This window comes from Chelmon rostratus, chromosome 14 (assembly GCF_017976325.1).
Source record: "Chelmon rostratus isolate fCheRos1 chromosome 14, fCheRos1.pri, whole genome shotgun sequence".
In the NCBI taxonomy this organism is placed as follows: domain Eukaryota; kingdom Metazoa; phylum Chordata; class Actinopteri; order Chaetodontiformes; family Chaetodontidae; genus Chelmon; species Chelmon rostratus.
Genome location: NC_055671.1, coordinates 3,836,032 through 3,856,570, shown reverse-complemented (window position 1 = coordinate 3,856,570; position 20,539 = coordinate 3,836,032). Strand labels below are relative to the sequence as shown.

Here is a 20,539-nt window from a genome sequence, read left to right as displayed (position 1 = left end):
GCCAGCGGAGGGTTAAGTAAATATTGGGCGAAGCAGCTGCTCTCAGAGTACCATCGTCTGCCTGTGTTCCTGCCTGGTCCCAGCCTGGTATAAATCACACACAGCAATTAGTGCCACGCTGTCCCCGTGCCCTCGTTAAACAACCCCGCCTGCTGAGGAAGCCTATAAACACCAGAAACCAGTCTGCATGGGTGGAGGAAGAAGGGAAGGATGGATGGATGGATGGATGGATGGACCCCAAAAAGACGGATCACTGTTTTAAAAAAAATATTTTTGGATCAAGGTTTTTAACATAAACCAGTAGAACCACTATTCCAAAAAGCCACCATGTAAAACATAACTCAAACAGAATGTGGTAACTTGCTAATCCTTTTGGAAATATACTCAACTGAAAACAGCACAAAGACCTCATCAGCTTCATTCATTTTTGTAAATATCTGCTTATTTTGAATTTGATGCAACAACACGTGTCAAACAAGTCGGGACAGGAGCAACTAAAGACTGGGAAAGATGTGGAACGCTCCAAAAACACCTGTTTGGATCATTCCACAGGTAAACAGGTTGATTGATAACAGGTGATATCATCATGATTGGGTAAGAAAAGAGCATCCTGGAAAGGCTCAGTCGTTCTAAAGCGAGGTAACAACCATACTAACGTTTGATAATCTGCAATAAAGGCAAAGTACAGCTTAGTCTGATGAGAATGCCATTAGTTTTATAGGTATTAAACCAAAATGATAAACAAAGTCAGATGCTGACCTGCTGGTGGCACCAGCAAAAAGATCACCAGCGTCTTTAGGATTTGTGCTCTGGGGACCTTCAAAATATGCAACAAAATGCATGGCAATCAATCTTTTAGATGCACAGATACTTCACTGAATACAGGCAAGTGAAAGTTTGGACCTGCTGATGATGCAAGATAAAAAGTCATTCACATTCATCCTCTGTCGAGCCGTTGACTGTACGTACAAACTTCCATGGCAATGCATCCAATGGTTAAGATATTTCAGTCTTGACCAAAGTGGTGGACTGGCAGACCAACAGACTGGCACTACCATCCTTAAAGCCATGGTCCTAGCACGGCCAAAAAATTACACTGAGTCACTGTCTGAGACATTCCTTCAAAGCTGGTGAATGCAAACCTAATGTAGCAGGTCTGACTGCAATTGCAAATAAGCAGAGTTAAAAGAAAAGCAGTGCCTGAATATTTCACTGGCTGAAACATTCATATGACCGAATAGTTGGTGTTTTGTTTCTGTAAGCAGTTCGCAGGTTTGGAGATATGAGTTTCTTATCCACAAAGAAAATGCTCAAACCAGTGGGAGAAGGATAACTAAAACCAGAGGCAGGTGTTCCATGTATTTTACTTTTTTCTACTTTTTTCAGACACATAAAGGTGTGCAGCCTTCATCGAGGAGCAGAGTAGTGTCTGGCAAAAGATCAACTGTGCAATTAAAGCACTGATGTGTGGGCAGAGTGGCTGCACTTTGTTTAGTAAAAACCTTTCAAATCTGCGTACTCAGAAAGCAACTTGACCAGATCAGGAAGGTCTTCTGAGACAACAGAACATGCGCTGGTGTAGCCAGAGAGAGGGACAAAAACCAGCAAGGATGCAGCTGGGACACTGAAAAGATCATTCAATGATACTGTATGTTCTTACAGTAAATATAACACAACAATTTTAATTATGAACTGAGATGTTCTATTTTCCCTTTGCGCAAAAAATACGTTGGAGATTTTCCTCCCAGTTCCCTCAGTTGTTTCAGCAAATGCTCAAAAATGTTGAGATGTTCACATTCAAGTGACAGTAGCACCACATCACTCATCCACAGAGGTCTGAAGTCGAGAGTGGATGGATCTCTCAATACAATGCTGACAGTAAAAATGTTGTATTTATAGAAGCATTTATGAAATGAATTATTTGGAAATTCTTTCTTCGTAATAAAACAAAGATCAACATTAAAAATATCTATTTCATATATGTGTACAATCAGTGCAAAGGTAAAGAAAATTTGAAAAAAAAAAATTTGTTAGCTTGGTTGTGATAGCTCACAGATCACAGATTGTACCCTGATATTCTTATTCAGCTTATATGAATAAAACAGCATGAGCCAGTGACTATCTAATTCATGATGCATGCCCTGAAAAGTGATAATCAATGATCACTGAGCTGATTTTTATCATTCATCAACTGCGATGCACGAGATCTAAAATACCCAATTAAACCTTAAATGTAATTTAGCCGACAACAGCTCATGAAAGGACAAAAACAGCGTCTGGTGAGAGGAGAAATAGCCATCAGCACCTCAATTACCATATTGCTCTAAATTACCACAATCACCGGGGGAACATTTAACATGCCACCACCCAGTAGAGAAAAAAAAGAGTCCCACAAATAATGTCAGAACGAATGTAACTGATTTACATTCTGCTCTCTTTGTGATTGTGCTACCAGTTGCTGTTGTGTCCAGGGTAATTAGGAGGTAATGAGAGTGTAATTGGGCATTGGGCACATTTAGAGACAGAGAGACAGTACTAGACAGACAGACAGACAGACAGACAGACAGAGTGCTCAGGTGCAGAATGACTTGTCTAAAGGACAATGCTGTATTGGCAGACTCTTAACCACCACCACCTAACTGCCCCTCACAGACGACACGGCAGAGGAGAGGGGGGTGAAGGAGGTGGGTGGACTGATATGGAGGAGGGGGATGGGGAAATATGGCTGGAGCAGGTGGAGAATGCTTGTTAGCAGTGGGGCTACTGGTGCTGTAAATGTAACAAAAATAAAGGTTGTCATTCTAGGAACGCTTTTTTTTGCACACACGTGATCTCCCAGTTATTCAGAACTCTCTTTTATATCACGTCTTTATTCCCTCACGTTTGTTTTTTCCCTTGTTCCTTTTCTCTTGCCTTGCCTTGCCTGCTGTGTGGTGCATGCACAGATAAGAATTGTAGAAAGGAAGACAATTGTGCAACAGCAATTTTTTCTGAAATATGCCTCCCCCCAATTTCCCTTCTTTCTGTCTCTGTCAGACTGAGACAGATTCTCCTGTTTAGGTGCATTGTGAGAGGGAGAGAGAGAGGGAGAGAGAGAGAGAGAGAGAGAGAGAGAGGGAGGGAGAGAGAGAGGTGAGCTGGTTACTGTGGCAACCAGGAGAGTGACTCTTAGGCAATGGCATATGCATAGAGAGGGAGAGAGAGATAGAGCGGTGGAGGGAGAGGAGGTGGAGAGAGGAGAGTGGTAGTGAAGGGATGTAGTAGAAGTAGAGGAGGGTGGGGGTGATGGTGATGGTGGTGGTGGTGGTGGTGGGGTGGAGGAGGTAGAGTGCAGGAGGCAGATCAGAGGGAGGTGTCAGTGGGTTACTGCACACAGAGAGATTCACCCTCTTTTTCTACCGTGGCAGAAGAAAGGGAGGCAGAAACAAAAGGAGCTGTCTTTTGAATGGTCGCTGTGCTGGATTGGACTGTCAGCGCTTCCTCCTAACAACCTCACTTAGCTCGCTGCTCCCACTCCCAGACACTTCCTCACTCTGTGTTCCTCTGTCTCTCTGTGTTTCTCTTTCAGAAGACTACATGCTACTGCAGGTGATTCTCAGACTGAAATTTACCACTGATAAGTGTTAAAAGCTTGGATTCAACTGCTGAATTTCAGCATTCAAATTAATAAAAGACCCTTCTCACTGATGTACTCTGACTTGACTGTGATTAATCGGGAAATTATTTTTTCTATAAAATATAAGCAAACCATGAAAGTGTCTTTCACAGTTTACAACAATGCTAAAAGAAGAAAAGTAGCAAATTCTCACACCTGGGAGGTCAGAGCCATCAAATGTTGAGCATTTTGTGGTTGATAAAGGGCTTAAAGCAAACCAATAAAGCTTTTGAACGAAGAATAACACAATCTTCCTCTTACAAATGATAAGCTAACTTTAGAGAGACATTGTTTAACTTACTTTACTGAATGGGTTCAATGGTGTGATGACTGGTGTCTACTGGTGCTACTGTTATGCAGTTAGTATTAATACATAAATGCCACTTGTGGCCGCAGTGGCTGCTGTTCACCTTTAAACACTGACTGCGTAACTTTTGTTGAACAGCAGCCACTGTGGCCACAACTGATGGGATAATGGTGAAAATGAAAACATAGTGTAACAGTACCACAAATAGAGGAGAATCATAATATTACCAAACCGCCTCAGTAATGTCACTGACGTGGTCATACCCAACCAAGTAAGGCTGCAGCAACAAAACCTCTCAGTATACTGATCTGAGCAAAGGTGTGTTTAGGCTTGTGAATTCAACTTTATTCTTTTTCAGAAGACAAACGTGTCATTTCTTCCTTCAAAAGAGTTACATAATGCTTCTTTAAGTGATTAATTGACTGTTAAAATAGTTGCTGATTAGTTTACTAGAGATCTAGTAATGAATTGACTAGTCTCTGTAACTCTAACGTCAATAATCTACCTGAATCTTGCTACATCTACATGCAGGATAACTTGATTATTAGTGATTTTTTTCCCCCCTTTCTCAATGTAAACTTGGCATTTTTGTTTAGATGAGGCCAATTATCCTTTTAACTCTTTCCAGAGGCATTATGACTTTCCTGGCCTGTTGTGAAGACAAGAGGAGGATGATAGTAAGTACCCTCTGACCTTATGACAGGAGCCCACAGAGAAACAGACTGCCGGAGACAAACAGAGCCATGGGGTGGGTGTAATGAATATGCTGCCCCCTATGGTGGGGATGACCTTATAAACAACAACAAACTGTCACTATGCCCAGGCCTGCTGGGAGCTGCCCTCTGTGCAAGGGCAAATGGCCCGGAATCCACTGGACAGGACTGCCAAAGCTCGCAGAAGAGACTGTTATTAGATGTTATAACAAAGGACAAGCTCCTGGGCTGCTGGGCTTCACTGTACTCATTCTCATTTGAACCATCAGTCAATCTCAGTGAGAAATGAAACATTTAAATTCATCCCTCAATCAGGTAATGAGACCTCATGAGCTCCGTATTAGATGGTGCACACATCAGTCGTTTTCCCTCTCATGACACAGCACATTACGAACCGAGGGTGGAACATCATAAGTTATTTGTTGGATTTACCCAGGTAGATCATCAAACGTCTCATCGATGCCGCTGTGGTAAACGCGCTCCTACTGTGTCGGGTAGCGCTAAGTGACTGCTTTCATTATACAAGACAAGCAACGCCTACAATCGCTGTGATCTCAGCCAGGCGTTCTGAATCAAACAGCGGAGGAGAGACATCCTCGTGTTTCAAGGGGGACTTTCATGTCACCATGAAGGAGACAGGGAAGAGCGGCGGCGGAGGGTTAGAAGTCAAAGCGCGGCATATGGCATCTTGAATTTTGGGCAATGAGAGCTGACAGGTTAACTGAACATTTGGCGGGGGGTAGTGAGTGGTAGGGGTGCACAGGGAGAAAAAGGGTAGAGGAGAGGTGGCGAAGAAGACGTGGAGGAGGTGTGTGTGTGGGTTCTGGTACGTGTGTGTGCTTTGGGTGGGAGGGGTAGGTGGGTAAGGCTGCTAAACACTCCCATCTGTTTGTATCCCGAGGCGCTGCTCGGGCAGTTAGCTACTGTCTTATGCAGATGAGGTGTTGCTGTGCCGACTCCTTCCACTTACAGCGGATAAATAATTATATAAATATATAAATATATTTGAATAATAGGAATGGCAGGATGAGGAAACAAGGAGCAGCGGGGTCAAGCTGTTTCCTAGGGAGTGCTTGCTTTTTACCATCCAATGATCACAGCTCTCTCAGGATGTGTGAGTGCCGTAACTATGTCCTCATTAGGTTTGGCTTCCTCTGGGCCCCAGCACCGTCCCAGGAGACAGATCTGCTTAACAGGGGTCCACTATGCAAACTGACATGCATTATGTGAGCTATAAAGATATGATGGAATGCTAAGCAATACTGACGTGATTGTGTATGTTTGTACTGAATTGTTCAGTTGGTATCAAGGTTCAATATATGAACATATGGCTTCTATAGACAGGCACTTTAGAAGATGTTAATATAGTCTGCTTTGTTTTGCTTTCTTAATATATTACATTAAACCTGTGACCATTCAATGAAACCATTTACATCTATTATTCTAAACACAAAAGAGTCTTTGATGTACAGGACGTGAGACACTTCCAGTGGATTGTGCCTTCTTTGAAATTATCAGCCAAAGTGACAGCCAACATGTTGAAAACTGCATTTGCAGGATACAACGTCACAAATAAAAAAGGGCTTAGCAGCAGTGTCCTTTATAAATCCTCTGTTGCTAAAAAAAAGTAAAAGAGAGCAAAATCGTATGAACATACAGTGTGGCAGCTTGCGATTTGTTTGTTTATTTTACCGGATCCCCAACAGCATCTGCTACAGCAGTTGCTAAGCTATGGGGTCCACACTGTCCCTGTATTTCTGTTCATAGTCCCATAAACACTGTTTCCAATCTGCGCTACGCTTTAGATTGAAAGGGGGGTTTGAGGGGTAACTGAGTGAGATTCTTGCCTCACCCACGTCCCTGTTCTTAGATACAGTCATGTCGCGTGCGCTCCCACTAAATGATCACATATTCAAATGAGGATAAGGAGCTTTTGATTGAATGAGGGGGATCGGAGGAGAGGAAAAATGGTTGAAGAAGTGGAGGAAGGAGAGCAAAGCCCAGACTGATTTGAATCTGGTAAACTGTCAGAGAGAGGGATTACTCCACCAAATCCCTGGCGAAAATAGAGGCCCAAGTTATTTACTAGCCTTACAACCAGCTGCAAACCATCTGCACTTAATTGTAAGACACAAACTTTATGAAGATCAACTGGGGATTTGGCCACAAAGCCTCTTACACTGCTGAATTGGTGTCCCTGCTTCGAGGGAGAGTATGGGAGGGTGCTCGAGACATGTCACATGTGCTTTGGAGGACATGGACTCCAGTGCTCTCTCTAGTCTTTATCAGGACTCCATCCTGCTAAATACATAGACAAAACTTGTGTATTGGAGGAAGAGTGCAAGGGCAGTAAAGCTTCATACAAAGCATACATGCATACAGCTCTTCTTGTATAGAGAAGGACCTATACAAGACAGACACATGTCCACACACACAGACAGATCTACACATGACTGGCCAGGTTCAGCAGCAAAACATTTAACTGGCTTGAGCCTGAATGCCTTTTAGCATGACGCTAGTCATTACATCCCAATTAGGCATGTAAGTGGCCTTGTGACTTACATTTACTCATGAAAATTAGCAAAGGGAAGACAATACCTACACTGACCATAAGATACAGGCGTAGTACAAAACCTGTGTGTGGCATTGTTTAATGTAGGTCGGTGTGCATTATGTTGTTCTTGGCAGCCATCTGAAGACAGGAGATAAGAGGTCCTGTCCAAGCCACTGAATGGCAGGTAGCCAGCTTAATCCTATTTAACAAGATCTGGGCTGAATCTGGGGTGGGGCGTGTTGGTGGGGTCACACGAGGAGCCCGTTGGGGTCAGGCTGTGGCTTTGTGGGAGGTGTCGTCCCATTGTGTGTCTTAAAAACAATGCATCCCACACCTCGCCGCCTGTGCTCATCACTGAAATACATGCATAATAAGTGCTTGTAAACAATGTGATCAAACTAAAGTGCATGATATGTTAAATGTGTGGGTTTTTGGTTGTATTTAGTTTCTGAACAGCAAGAACAAAATAAAGGAGACGAGTCTGTCCTTCTAGAAGTGCATCACTTCCAAGAAACTCACAGACGGGTCACCCAAGAACAAATATTGTGGGATCTAAGCTGCTGGCCGCTTTAACTCATTTATTTTCTTCCACTGCACTAATTCCTCCCATCTCCATATGTTAACCGGTGGATAGGGAGGGGGAGTGCGTGCGTGCCACTGTGTGTATGGGCGTGTGTGTGTGGGGGGGGGGGGTTGTCAGGGATTAGGCCATCCTGTCTGGACATACGCCTTGTGTAATCACGCTGGAAGGGCTGGTCATTGTGCATCTCGGTCCAGTTTTTGGTCTGTGGGCACCAGGCTCCCCTGTCATAACCTTGATGACCACCTCCCCCCAAAAAGAAACACTCTGCCCCCACCCACATCACCCACATCTACACACTGAATCTGACAACAGTGGCTGCTCTGAGCACCAGCCCGTGAACACAACACAAATTATGGCTTCGAAAAAACACAAAGTAGACCAAGACAATGTAAAATGGTGTTAACAAAAATATCATAAATATGTCTGTAAGTGTAAGAGACACATAAACTCTGTCTCATGTGTCGTCAAGTTACAATTATTTTGTTGTGTCCCACCAACATTTGTTTCCATGTTGCATTCGTGGAAATTTGGAAAAAGATGTGTTGAGATTCACTAATGCATCACAAAAGCTGCAAACTCTCCAGACTACAGCCTGTAAATTACCAATAATCTCAGTTCACATACAAAGCAGAGTTCATGAACTGTCCACCTTAAACACATCCAGTCGCATGAGAACCAGCAGCTTTGTCCTCTGCTTAGATACATCATAACAGGTAATAAACCTTCACCCTTTAGCCCCCCCCAACACCCACCACCCTCTTCCACCTCTCTTCATTAGCAGGTATAATCCCTGATGGTCCATCTGCCAGACGCCAAAGCCACAAAACACAGAGCAAACAAGGCGAGAAGAAGCCGGCCATTATGGGGCCTCTTTGAATGGGCCGACCGATCGCTCAGATGGACGGTGTTTGCTCAGGCCCTGCATGGGCACACTACAGTGACGCTATTTTCACACAGATAAGGAATTATTTGAGCTCCAGGAGAATGATTGTAGCTGATGACGGCGCACCTGCCTCTAGAGAGGACAGTGTATGTGTGTGTGTGTGTGTGTGGAGGGGAGGGCTTCCTGACATGGACCCTCTCACCTCCAGCTGAAAACACAGGCTTGATCCTGTAACATGACATAAATTGCAGCTAAACCTGGACTGGATCCCTTGGATGCTCTTTTTTGCTGTTGCTTGTTTTATGCAGCTTTGGCGTGATGAAGTGGATCGCAGCTGTTTCAAAGCATCTAAAGGTTTCCCTAAACAAACGGCCTCTCAGACTAGACACAGCTCAAACATTCATCATCACCTGCTCCTTTTAATAGAGTCTCTAAAGGGCCTCCACCACATTAATAATGCACCATTTCATTAAATGTTCTCTTTCCAAGCTGAAATATGTTCAAAAAAGAATTGGGCTATATTTTCCTGATCAGCCAGTCTTTTCAATGTGAACTGAGAACCAGCATTGTTCTAGCAACACAGACTGGCTGACACAAAATGGCTGCCTTGGACTGAAAGAGGCAGTAAGCCAGAGCAGCAGCAGCAGCGGCAGCGGCGGCAGCAGCAGCCGAGACAGAGCGAACCTTTTACCGGTCTGCCTCTCTCCTCACTCTTGTTGAGAGAAGATTAACAAATCACCAGTAAACCACCACTTAATTGCTTTTCTCCCCCCTCCAAGAGTCCTACAGTATCACAATCACGCCAAGACATTTGGGGGTTGCAGTATGACCCCCAGGCCGCCCAACCAGGATTATATTGTGGAATTGTAATCCTGGTTTGGGGGCTAAAGGGATCAAGGCACTAGAAGACACAATGTAATCAGGAAGAACGTCTACACCCCAAGAATCAGACCACAAGATAAACCCAAGAGGTTTATTCACAATGTCAATTAGAACATATGCTTTGCACGCATTTAACTGAATGTTCGTCACTCACACAGGCTGAGGACAACACATTTCTATAGCTACATTTTTACAATTAATAGTTTCTTCACAGTTGCATCCAATTGTTCATTCTTTTATTAAGAAAAGGAAATGCGTCATATTCTTTTTTTTTTTACGTTTTTTAATGTTTCATGAACATATGGATGTGTCAAAGGCAATTTAATTTCACCATGTATTTGATACTGAAACACAGTATATGCTTACAATAAATGTGTGTGTGCTGACAAGTGTAGGAGGGTGCCAAAATTAGTGAACACAGCTGATGAACTGAGGAAAATGTGTGTGTGTGTGTGTGTGTTTCCCCTGTGTGTCTAGCTGCACAAGGTCACATGATGTGGTCTCCATTTTGAAGTGCTGCACATGTGTGCAGGTACAGCAGCGTGTCAGACACACCTGGGACACACACACACACATAACTTTAAACCTGCACCTCAGTGACACCGAGTGCGCCGAGGTGACAGCTTAAAAAATCAAGCTGGAGTGAAAAAAGAAGAAACCGCCTAACATACAGTGAGCTTAATAGCTGCAGAGAGAGAGGAGCTTATCTTCCCACCACAGCTAATATGAGCTTCTCAATTAGATGAAAGGCTCTCTCCCTTTCTCTAATTTTTTGTTCAATTTCTCCAGGCAATTTATTTAGGGTGGGGAAAAAAAAAAGGAGCGGAGCCCGAGCAAACCGCATTGGCTGAACGCGATACGAGTCATAGCAAGCTTCAGCCAATCAGGCGGAGCTGACAGCATCAACTCAGGCCCTCAGCAACAACATGACTATTTACTGTATGCAAGAGAAAAATCTATTTGGGGTTCATCACCGCTGGTCCAACACACCACACACACACACAAACATCAAATTCAACCGTCATGAGTATGATAGATTTATTTCATTTAGTTGCATTTAAGATTTTTTCTGCACTCTTATTATCAGTGATTTCAGAAAAATGCAATTTAAAAGCCAAACTGTAAAAGTCTGATTATTTTCAGCGGCTGCAGAAAAAGAGCAGCAGCACCGAACATGTTAATTATACATGTTAGCTTTTTGAAGCTAGTTAGAGATATTTTTAGACAGTTCACTCTGTATTCTGCATTATGGATTAACTGGGATTATGCAAAGGACCCTTCATGCGTTCGCTTATCAGTTTAATTTCTTTGTCCTCCGAATTATTTTTACACAGACTTCCTCGGTATTGTATCTCTCTCTATAGTTGCCGAGTGGAACTAAAGGATTATGCAAGCATTTCCAAAAAATTAGGTTTCCTCACCTTAGACGAAATAATGTAAAGCGTTGGTTGGCAAGACCAGCAGAACATTTTCTTTTCAATACTCGGAGTTTGCATGTCAAATGAAATTCTTTCAATCCATTCAGTTCAAACACATACATATATCTTATAATCATATAAGAAAATACTGCATAATTATTTAGAAATAAAATTATTTTTAAATCTTGCATTTAAATAACAGGAAAGCCTTATTATCACAATAAGGAGTCATACAGTAATTACAAAGACAACTGTTTTAGGTTCCATTATATTAAATAAAAAAAAAAAAAGAAAATTAAGCACATTCCTAAAATATTAACATTGTTTTTTAGTAAATAAATCAGATGAATCCAACATTTTAGAAAAACTGAAAATATGCAGCTTTGGAATTTCTCTTTCACCTTGAATATGTAACAAATTAGCTTTTCCAATTTTTTTTATAAAATATTCATATAGTATTGTGAAAAATACTTTTATTTAGATAGTTCATTTAAAAAGATCTATATCCATTATATCCATTTACAATTCATCTTTCAATTTGCCATAAGAAAATGAGAGGAAAGCCCATAAAACATCAGTTTCTTGCTTGTTCAGTTGCTTTAGTTGATAAATAGGAAAAATGTTAAAATAACCTAAAAATAAAAATCTCTCTTCAGATCACCTCTAATAAAAACATGAAGTGTCTGTCTGCAGGCCTCTCAGATCCTCTGGTCCAAACTGATTCTTAATCATCCTTTCTCACCATCTGCTTCCTTCAGAGTCAAGGTTACATATCACAGCTTGAAAAAATACTGCTGCAGGAGTGTAGCGATACATGACAGGGCACCTGGGTAAAGATGGGTGAGCTGGTGGGGGGGGGGCATGCACTCTGCATGCAACATGCATTGCTTGGGGATATCACTTCCCTAGCTGCCAGAGACGTCCATCTATCAAGGTGATTTCCCATGGCGGCTTGTCTTGGAAATACCTTTCCACAGGTCACCTTTATACTGGCACCGGCTCCCCACTGAATGAATTCACTTCATTATTCGTAGTTTTGATTAGCATCGTGACGCAGGGGGAGGAATTGTCACTGCTGCTATGTTATGATTGACTTGTGGGACATCTGTGCAGATTTTACACTGAGTTACTTTTTCTAAATTGTAATACAATGAGTTTTCTGAACCTACTTGCAACTATGCTGATTTTGTGGCAAAAAAACAACCTGATTTAACCGGATGTTTCCCTCTTTGCATGAAAGAAACTAAATCTATGAATAATATGATAATAGCACAAGCCGCATACGAGGCCTGCTGGGCTTTTGCGTGTAAACAACCATGATTTATTGAAATGTTAAAATGTCCGTGTCAACAAAGGGGGACACCGGTGTGCACTTGCACAAACAATCAAACATTTGTCGGGGAGATGTGGCGATGCCCAATGACATTTAATTTCTTGCCTGTCCCTTGTTATAAGAATCATCACGAGGACGAGAATCCGAGAGCCTGCAGGTCATGAGTCTGCGTTAAAGCTCGAGTCATTTTTTCTTTCGCTCACTTCCTTGCTGTAAAATGCAGCACAGACAGGGGTAGAACGAGAGAGGGAGGGAGGGAGGGAGGCTGTGAATAGGCAGAGTGAGTGGCATGCATGGACAGCCCCTCTGTCTCTCAAAGACACTGCAGCAGCTGCCTGCACGCGATAAGAGCAACCATTCACAGCCAACTCCCCCTTTCCCTCCTCCTACACACCAACACACACACCAATACACTTTTCTCCACTCTCTCGCTGTCTCTCTACCACACACACACACACACACACACACACACACACACACACACACACACACACACACACACACACGTTTAAATGCACATCAGCCTCTCTGCAGGTTCCTACACAGATGCTGTGATTTCAAGCAGCCTTTGTTGCGTCAAAGGTCTTCCCTGCAAATCATTTTGGTTTTTTTTTTCAAAATTTTCTCTGACGTCAAACTACAGCAGGGTTGAACATGGATGAGATGGAGAAGTGTAGGGGGAATCACCTTTCTTTTTTTATCGCTGACAGTGAGCGATCACGTAGCCCTCAGCAGGCAGCAACACAGGTGTTTCTACAGAGCTGTGACTGACGCTTATCTAGCTGTCCACCAAATCTGCCACTGAGTATAATGTTTTTGTTTTTTTATCTGGCGTTCTCTGATGACCTTACATGCAAAACAGAATTTCTTAAATCCCTGAAAATCACTGCCCCTTAATGACTGCAGGATGGTTAAATTACTGTCTCTGTACGGCATTCGAGGTCCTGTCATCTCTGTGCCATGTGTGTCATAATTTGCTGTGAAGTGGGTAAAATCATCCTCTTTGCACTAAAACTGCACGTCACTGTGAATCCCAGAGATATTTGGGCCTGAATGCATCATCCATGTCATGTTGCCTCCTCCAAACCAGACAGTAAGTGATCTCTGTGGTCCAATATCCCTCCCATACAAACATACACAAACTCGCATACACACAATCTGCCCCAGCCCAGCCCTCTCAGCAGTTTAATATTCAGTGATTTACATATAGCTGGAAGCTCAGAGGTTTATCATACATACACCCAGACAACAAATCTTTTTCCCCCAATATGCTACATGTGAATATATCTAACTGCCAGTGACATTCACGCCAATCACTTTGATCCACTGATAACATCCAGCCGCAAATCCATACAGTCCACAGAATATCTAAGTGCCAATTAATTGGTGGCTCCTTCCACGATTAGCTCATGTTGTGCTTATAGCTAATCTGTATCTTGGCAGGGAGCCATGCATGACCTGGCTTCCGTCCAGGTCTGGGAGCCATGGAGGCAGCAGCCATGAACTAGCGCAGCACAGTGCTGAGCAGCCTGGAGAAGATGTGCCAAACTGCAGCGGCACAAAGGAGACCTCACTGTTTATCAAAGATTAAGCAGTGTTTAGTATCTCCCCCGACCACCCTCCTCCTCCTCCTCCTGCCTGCGCGCAAATATACGCATGCGTGCACACACACGCGCGCACATACATACACCACCACCTCCAGCTCACACCCTAATTGTTCCCAGCCCCGAGAGTTTAATAAAGAACAAATTGCGGTTATTGGTGAGCAAACAGCACAGTACGGAGGTGGGAGTGTGATCATTGCAGTGCCAGTGCAGTAAAGGGAGAGAAAGGGCATCAGCCAATTTAATTAATATCTCTGTCAGTCTCAGGCTAAGACTGGAGCAGCAGGCTGTGTGGAGAGGGATGTAGTGAGCACACAGAGCATAATCTAATGGTGATGTTTTACAGTAATACTGGACACGTGTGACACATTAGTAACATACTGGTAAGCATGTCATTAGAACAGCGAACTCATATGTACAGAAACGTTCTCCACCTGGAGTGTTATAATGAAGCATTCATTACAATGCTTCACTGAAACGTAAGGTCTGACGCAGTCATGATACCATGGTAGCATACCAAACGCATTCTGAAATGACTTCAGCTGTTTGGATTCAACCGCTAAAAGATCAGTGTGTAATCTATTGGCAGAAATGGAACATAATATTCATAAGTATGTTTTAATTAGTGTATAATCACCTGAAAATAAGAATCGTGTTTTTTCATAACCTTAGAATGAGCCCTTTCCATCTACACAGTAAGCAACACTGACTGAAAAGTGGCTTTTGTGATGTCACGTTAGGCGAGGGATATTCAGTTGGTTGCAATCTGCCAATTCACTGCTAGATGCCACTAAATCCTACACACTGGACCTTTAAGCAAAAAAAAAAAAAAAAAAAAAAATCACATGTTTATTCATATTTACTCATATTTTCTTTGTGGGGAGGTGGACAATTACAATTATTATGTATTTAACTGAACAATTTGCATATGAACTGTGTTTAGGGACAACGGTTTGATGAAGCACGCCCGAGCCCATGCAGGAATATCTTTTATACAATCATGTGTCCACATAGTGGTGAACCTCGCTCCATCCCCACTGTGAACCACTGAGCCTTTCCAGGTGGCTCCTTTCATACCCAATCATGATACTCTCACCTGTTACCAATCAACCTGTTTACCTGTGGAATGATCCAAACAGGTGTTTTTGGAGCGTTTCACACTTTTCCCAGTCTTTAGTTGCTCCTGTCCCAACTTGTTTGAAACGTGTTGCTGCATCAAATTCAGAATAAGCAGATATTTACAAAAATCAATGAAAAAAATTGTCAAACAATAAATATATTGTATCTTAGTGATCTAATTTTTCTATATCCTTTTATCCTGATCCATACAGTTTCTTGATTGTCCTTTTGTAAAGTACTTTGAAGCCTATTTTTGAAAAGTACACAATATGTCGATCAAATTATGACTGGGTTATAATTTTTTCTGTCCTGAATCCTAAATAAATCTATCTATCTATCTATCTATCTATCTATCTATCTATCTATCTATCTATCTATCTATCTATCTATCTATCTATCTATCCATCCATCCATCTATCTATCTATCTTTTTTATATTGCATATACTTTTATGGGGCCAATTAGTTTTTTTTGTGTTTCTGTTGTTCTTTTTTTTCACTTATAGCCTATCATGCTGCCTGCACACTGCCCAGCCCGAGTGTATCTACCCGTCATGTTCCCATAATGCTTTGTGGCAGCTGCAGCCAGATTCAAGCACACAGGTATTGATTTTCTTCCCAGTTTTTTTTTCCTTCAGTGCAACCCTTTATTTATCTCGCTAAGCCCCTGCCACTGGGTGTGAGGAGAGAACCAGCTCGCAGCTTGTGAGAGAACACAGTGAATTCAACATGAGAGATGCTGACCACATAACCTGGACTTATTTTCATTTATCTGTTATTTATCTGCCACCACCGCTCTGCTGCAGAGTATAATCCTGGTCTGTGTGGGATGCATGTGTAGGTATGCGTGTGTGTTTGTGCTGTCCGTCCATCCGTCCATACAAACACTCCATTCTCCACAGGCCACCTGACCCATTTTTCTGCGTGAATAACAAGACTCCAGCCAATCATGGGCAGACAGAATGGCGAATGCTGGAAAAAGACTCTACACCCAGCCTGTCACACGTCAGAGTCCCAACCCTGCCTGTCGACAGAGTGAGGTAGGGATGGAGAGAGAGAGAGAGAATTATCCTCTCTCTTCTCTCCCCCTCTTTAATTCCCCTCCGTCTTCCTTCACATCTCCACACAGGGACCAGTAAAACCATTACCCACCCACCAAAGCCCCCAGCTCAATGTTGTGCTGCACCAATGGCTGCGCTTCCTACATAGCATTCTAAGAAAAGGGCAAAACCGACAGTGAGCGAGCTGCAAGGCTGCTACCGACAAAAGATATTCATTTTACCACACTACCTGTAGGCGCCAACACACAGTATATGGCAAATGATTACCTCCCATTCTGCCCTCCAGGTAAATGTTTACAGTGATACAGGAGTTGCTATCCTTCTAAGAATACACTTCGGCTTTGATGTAGGAAGGCAAAAAATGAGAATTTATTCACTGACATAATCTCCCTTTTATTTTCATTTTTGCTGCCGTTACACGTTCATTTAACACTTATGTGAACTGATAACATTGTTTTAACTAACACAACTGCCTCGGGGATGAGTGGAAAACACACAAGTCATCTTAGTTTTGCTTACATCAACCGCCATCAGCTGTGCAACCCTAAACCCACAGACATTTGCATGGCTCCACACCAGCCCGGCTTTGTAGCTGCCTTGAAATGGAGGAGGAGGAGGAATGGAGGAGAAACAGTGGGCACTGTGGAAACACATGATAACGTCCAGCAGCCTTTTGATAGTAACTCTTGATATTTACTTCAAAGGCCCATTATACACAGCCAATTAAACCAACATAGTGTTGCTGGCTCTTCTCCCTCTTGGCAGTGTCTGCGGGGCTCGAGACTGGCTGCAGAAATAACTCCAACACACATTCCAAATGTCAACAAACATGAAAGAAACTGTGAAATGCACAAGATGGCTTAGCAAATGGCCAGACTGAAAGTGTTAGAATATCTTTAAACAAATGTCTCTACATGCTACCAAACCCAGCAGCATTAACTGGGTAACCTATAATCACTGGTCTTCATTCAGCGCTGTTATGGAAGAAATAAGTAGATGTTTAAGACGTGTATATGTGTGTGCAAGGAGAGCCATGGGCAAAGGAAGAAAAGGCTGAAACGGAGGAGAGACGAGGGAGGGCTGAGCAGAGCAAAGAGAATCTGTGTGATGGCCGACGGCCCCTGCGCTTAACTCGTGTGCTGAATGAAAAGAAGCCCCCGTGTGGGTGTGCGTGTTTTTGTATGTGTGTGTGAGTCTCCGCAGTGGTGCTGGGGGGTCGGCCCCCTCTCGGCCGTACTGGTGCTGAATGTAGAGCAGGCAGCGTCAGGCCAAGGCAAATGACTACAAGGCCTCCTCAGTGACTGCAGCACAGGCTGCACCTGGGGAATGGCCCTGCACAGCAACACAGCCGCAGCCAGCTATAGCCCATCGCAGCGCATCAAAGCAACCCAACAGGAAATGCACACATTTCCACCAGGCGTGACAAAAGTACAAAGTTTTAGATCTTTTTTTCTGAGGTGATTTTTTAATCGCTGTCTCACTCAGAGTCTAATCACAGTCGTCGTCTGGGCCTTCTAATCTTTTTTAACAGCTGACACTGCACTGATTTAGGACATGGGTCATCCACCACACAACAGGACCTCTCACCTACACACACACACACACACACACACACACACACACACACACACAAATGCTTCCACTGCTTCATGTCACCATCACCACCAGGCTTCTCAGCGGCACTACCTTAACGTAAATCCAGTGTTACAAATCAGCACAATTCTGTGCTATTCGTATGCATCTTCCACCATATATGATAAAGATGTTACTAATTACCAAAAAATACAACTACATCAACTCTGATCTCAAATGAAGTCCTGTTTTTCTTTATGATCCAAAACAAGAAAAAAAAAAAAACAGTGTTGCTTTTACAGCAAGAAGCTTCCCAATATACATCATGTGTTTACTGACCGCCATGTTTACTCATTGTCTGACAGATTGGATTTTCCTGTTCATCAGCCTGCTGTCAAGTCTTGGATGTCAGAGTTTACCACAACCACCACAGTGATAAATCAATCTAAGCTTTTAACTGCATTACCGCAGATGATGAAAAAACAGGATATCCACTGGCATGAGCTACTGTAAAGACAGCTACCTCACACGTTTAAAACACAACTTTAATATTGTTTTGAAAACTGACATAGTCAACAACGCATCTGCTTCTCATTTTCTTTTTCCTCACTGACCCCTTAAATTCTCTTCTTTTGGGCCCTGACTTCTGATTACTGTTTGGCATCTTGACAAGGATTAACTCTGCTGGTCAGGCAGCAGTCAGATGCATGAGTCCATGTTGTGAAATTAATGTCCTACTGGTGCTTCGATTGGCCACATGGGTTGACTTCACCATGTATACACTAACAATGGTGAAAACAACAAGATCATGAAAAGACATATGTTATAATGACAACAAATTTATACATATTGCATTGTCACTGAAGTAAATTAAGCGTATACAGTATTATAGTGTATACAGTTATATACCAACCATTGGTCAGCAGTTGGAGTCAACCTTGCCATTTGGATCCCTCCTGGGAAAGGGCCGTCTTTAAGAGCCTTATCATACAATGACAGATTTTATTCAATGATCCTATTGAGTCGAAAACCAGTAAGTCCATCACGATCAGACTTGGTCGCTATTGGCTCTAAACAATAACTGAAATCCTCTTAGTCAGGACAATTTGCAGCTCTTGAATTGATTCATTCCCCCAACTTGCCTTGATACTCACATAGATAAGCATTTTATATTGCTGAATGACACACAACTGCTTTTTTAGTTAATCACAGGTAAAACTATTGGCCACTGTCCAAACTCACACATTTTCCTGTTCTGTACCTTTAATTGTATTACAGTTAATTACAATCTTAAAGCAAATTCATTGGACAAAGCGATGATAAGTCACTTTAGCTGTAGGGTCATGGCTAACAACAGTTTAGCCTTATCCTTGCTTCCACACATTTGGTTGTTGCACAGAATAACACAGAAAACAACATCAGTCCTCATTAAGAAGTGATTTAGTTTAGGACTGTAGTTTATAAGTGAATGGAAATGAGAAAAATGTGTCCTGTATGTGGAAATAATTAAACTTGTTTACAAAGCAAATTAATGTGTCATAAAGTTTCTTGATACAAATGCAAGGGAAAAAAATACATGCGAAAAATAAAAATGTCTGGCTTCATTAGCAGTAATATCTTGTTTTCCCAAGTAAAACAAGTTAGAGTCAATATTGGAGCACGGACTGTATATTTTCAACAGCAGTTCAGTTAAAACCCTTGACCACCATACAACCATTATATCAGACAGCTATTCTGCACTTCTGCTTTTATTGGATGTCCTGACTGAATGCATTTTTCATCATAATTTTCCATTCTTTTCTAATGGACACCGGGGCTCTTTAAGTGGTTCTTTGTTAGTCAACCCTGCAACATCTCGAAAGGGTCTACGTCCAGTGAGACCTTCAGAGGCCTGGCTGATGTACCCTGCACACCATGCTACACCTTCCAAACTGAAAAGCCAGTTTAATTATTCATGGCAGAGACAGAAAAGCTACATTTCACAAACTTTTTTGTCTGAAGTCTGAGTGTTGATATTATTTTTATCCATTAAAAATTAAAAAGTCCAAGCTAGGTCACCGAGATGAGGGGTTAAGCCATCTTGTGTTGGGATGTCAGTTAGTGTGCATACAGACTCACAGAAATGGGTACACACACACACAAAGTGCACTAAAACTGTGTGTAGCAGAGGATGAGGGGAATGGACGGTGTGTCAGTAGAATGCGTGCACTGAGACGTGAATAAAGACCATTTGCTCGTGGATTCATAGGCTTCCGTCATCCATTATTTAGCATGGAGAAGAGCAGTGGATTGGTGGCGGGATGATTTTTCTGACAGCGTTTACATGGCTGACGGCTACAGATGTGAAGATTTTTATCGCCCAATATAAACACTTTGTTTTGACAGTTCTAAAACTTTTTTCCTCTCAAAGATCCAGTAATCCAAACTATTCAGTTAAAACTTGCAGCCGTATTGATAAACAATTCAGTGATAAGTTCAAAAAGTCCAAAAATCTATTCAAAATGAGAAAACCTGCAGTACAGCAAATATTCTAGCAGCAACGTAACCCTTAGATACGCCCATATCTGAAAACATGCTTGCGGCAAATCCATTTATGGACAATTAAGAGATTGCTATAGATTTCAACATGGCCGATTTCGCCTCAGCGGACAAATGTGAAACGTCAACAAAAAAAGCAGTCGCTAGCCAGCATTTGCCCTCCATCCAAAAGCAAAATGACATTACCTCTTGTCTATTGAGTTTGCTAAATGCCCCACATAAAGTGAATTTGCCCCCCAGGGCTGGGAAACAATCACGCAGGCGAGCGTTCCATTTAAGTGATTTGAATGATCGGAGTGCTGCAGTGCTTCCTATCAGC

The 20,539-nt window shown here is 42.5% G+C and overlaps 1 protein-coding gene across 1 annotated transcript in view; it reads right to left on the bottom strand.

Moving 5' to 3' along the window:
- Positions 1-20,539, bottom strand: part of dscama (Down syndrome cell adhesion molecule a) — a 93,030-nt gene that overhangs the window by 48,196 nt on the left and 24,295 nt on the right. The gene's annotated exons all lie outside the window — the stretch shown is intronic.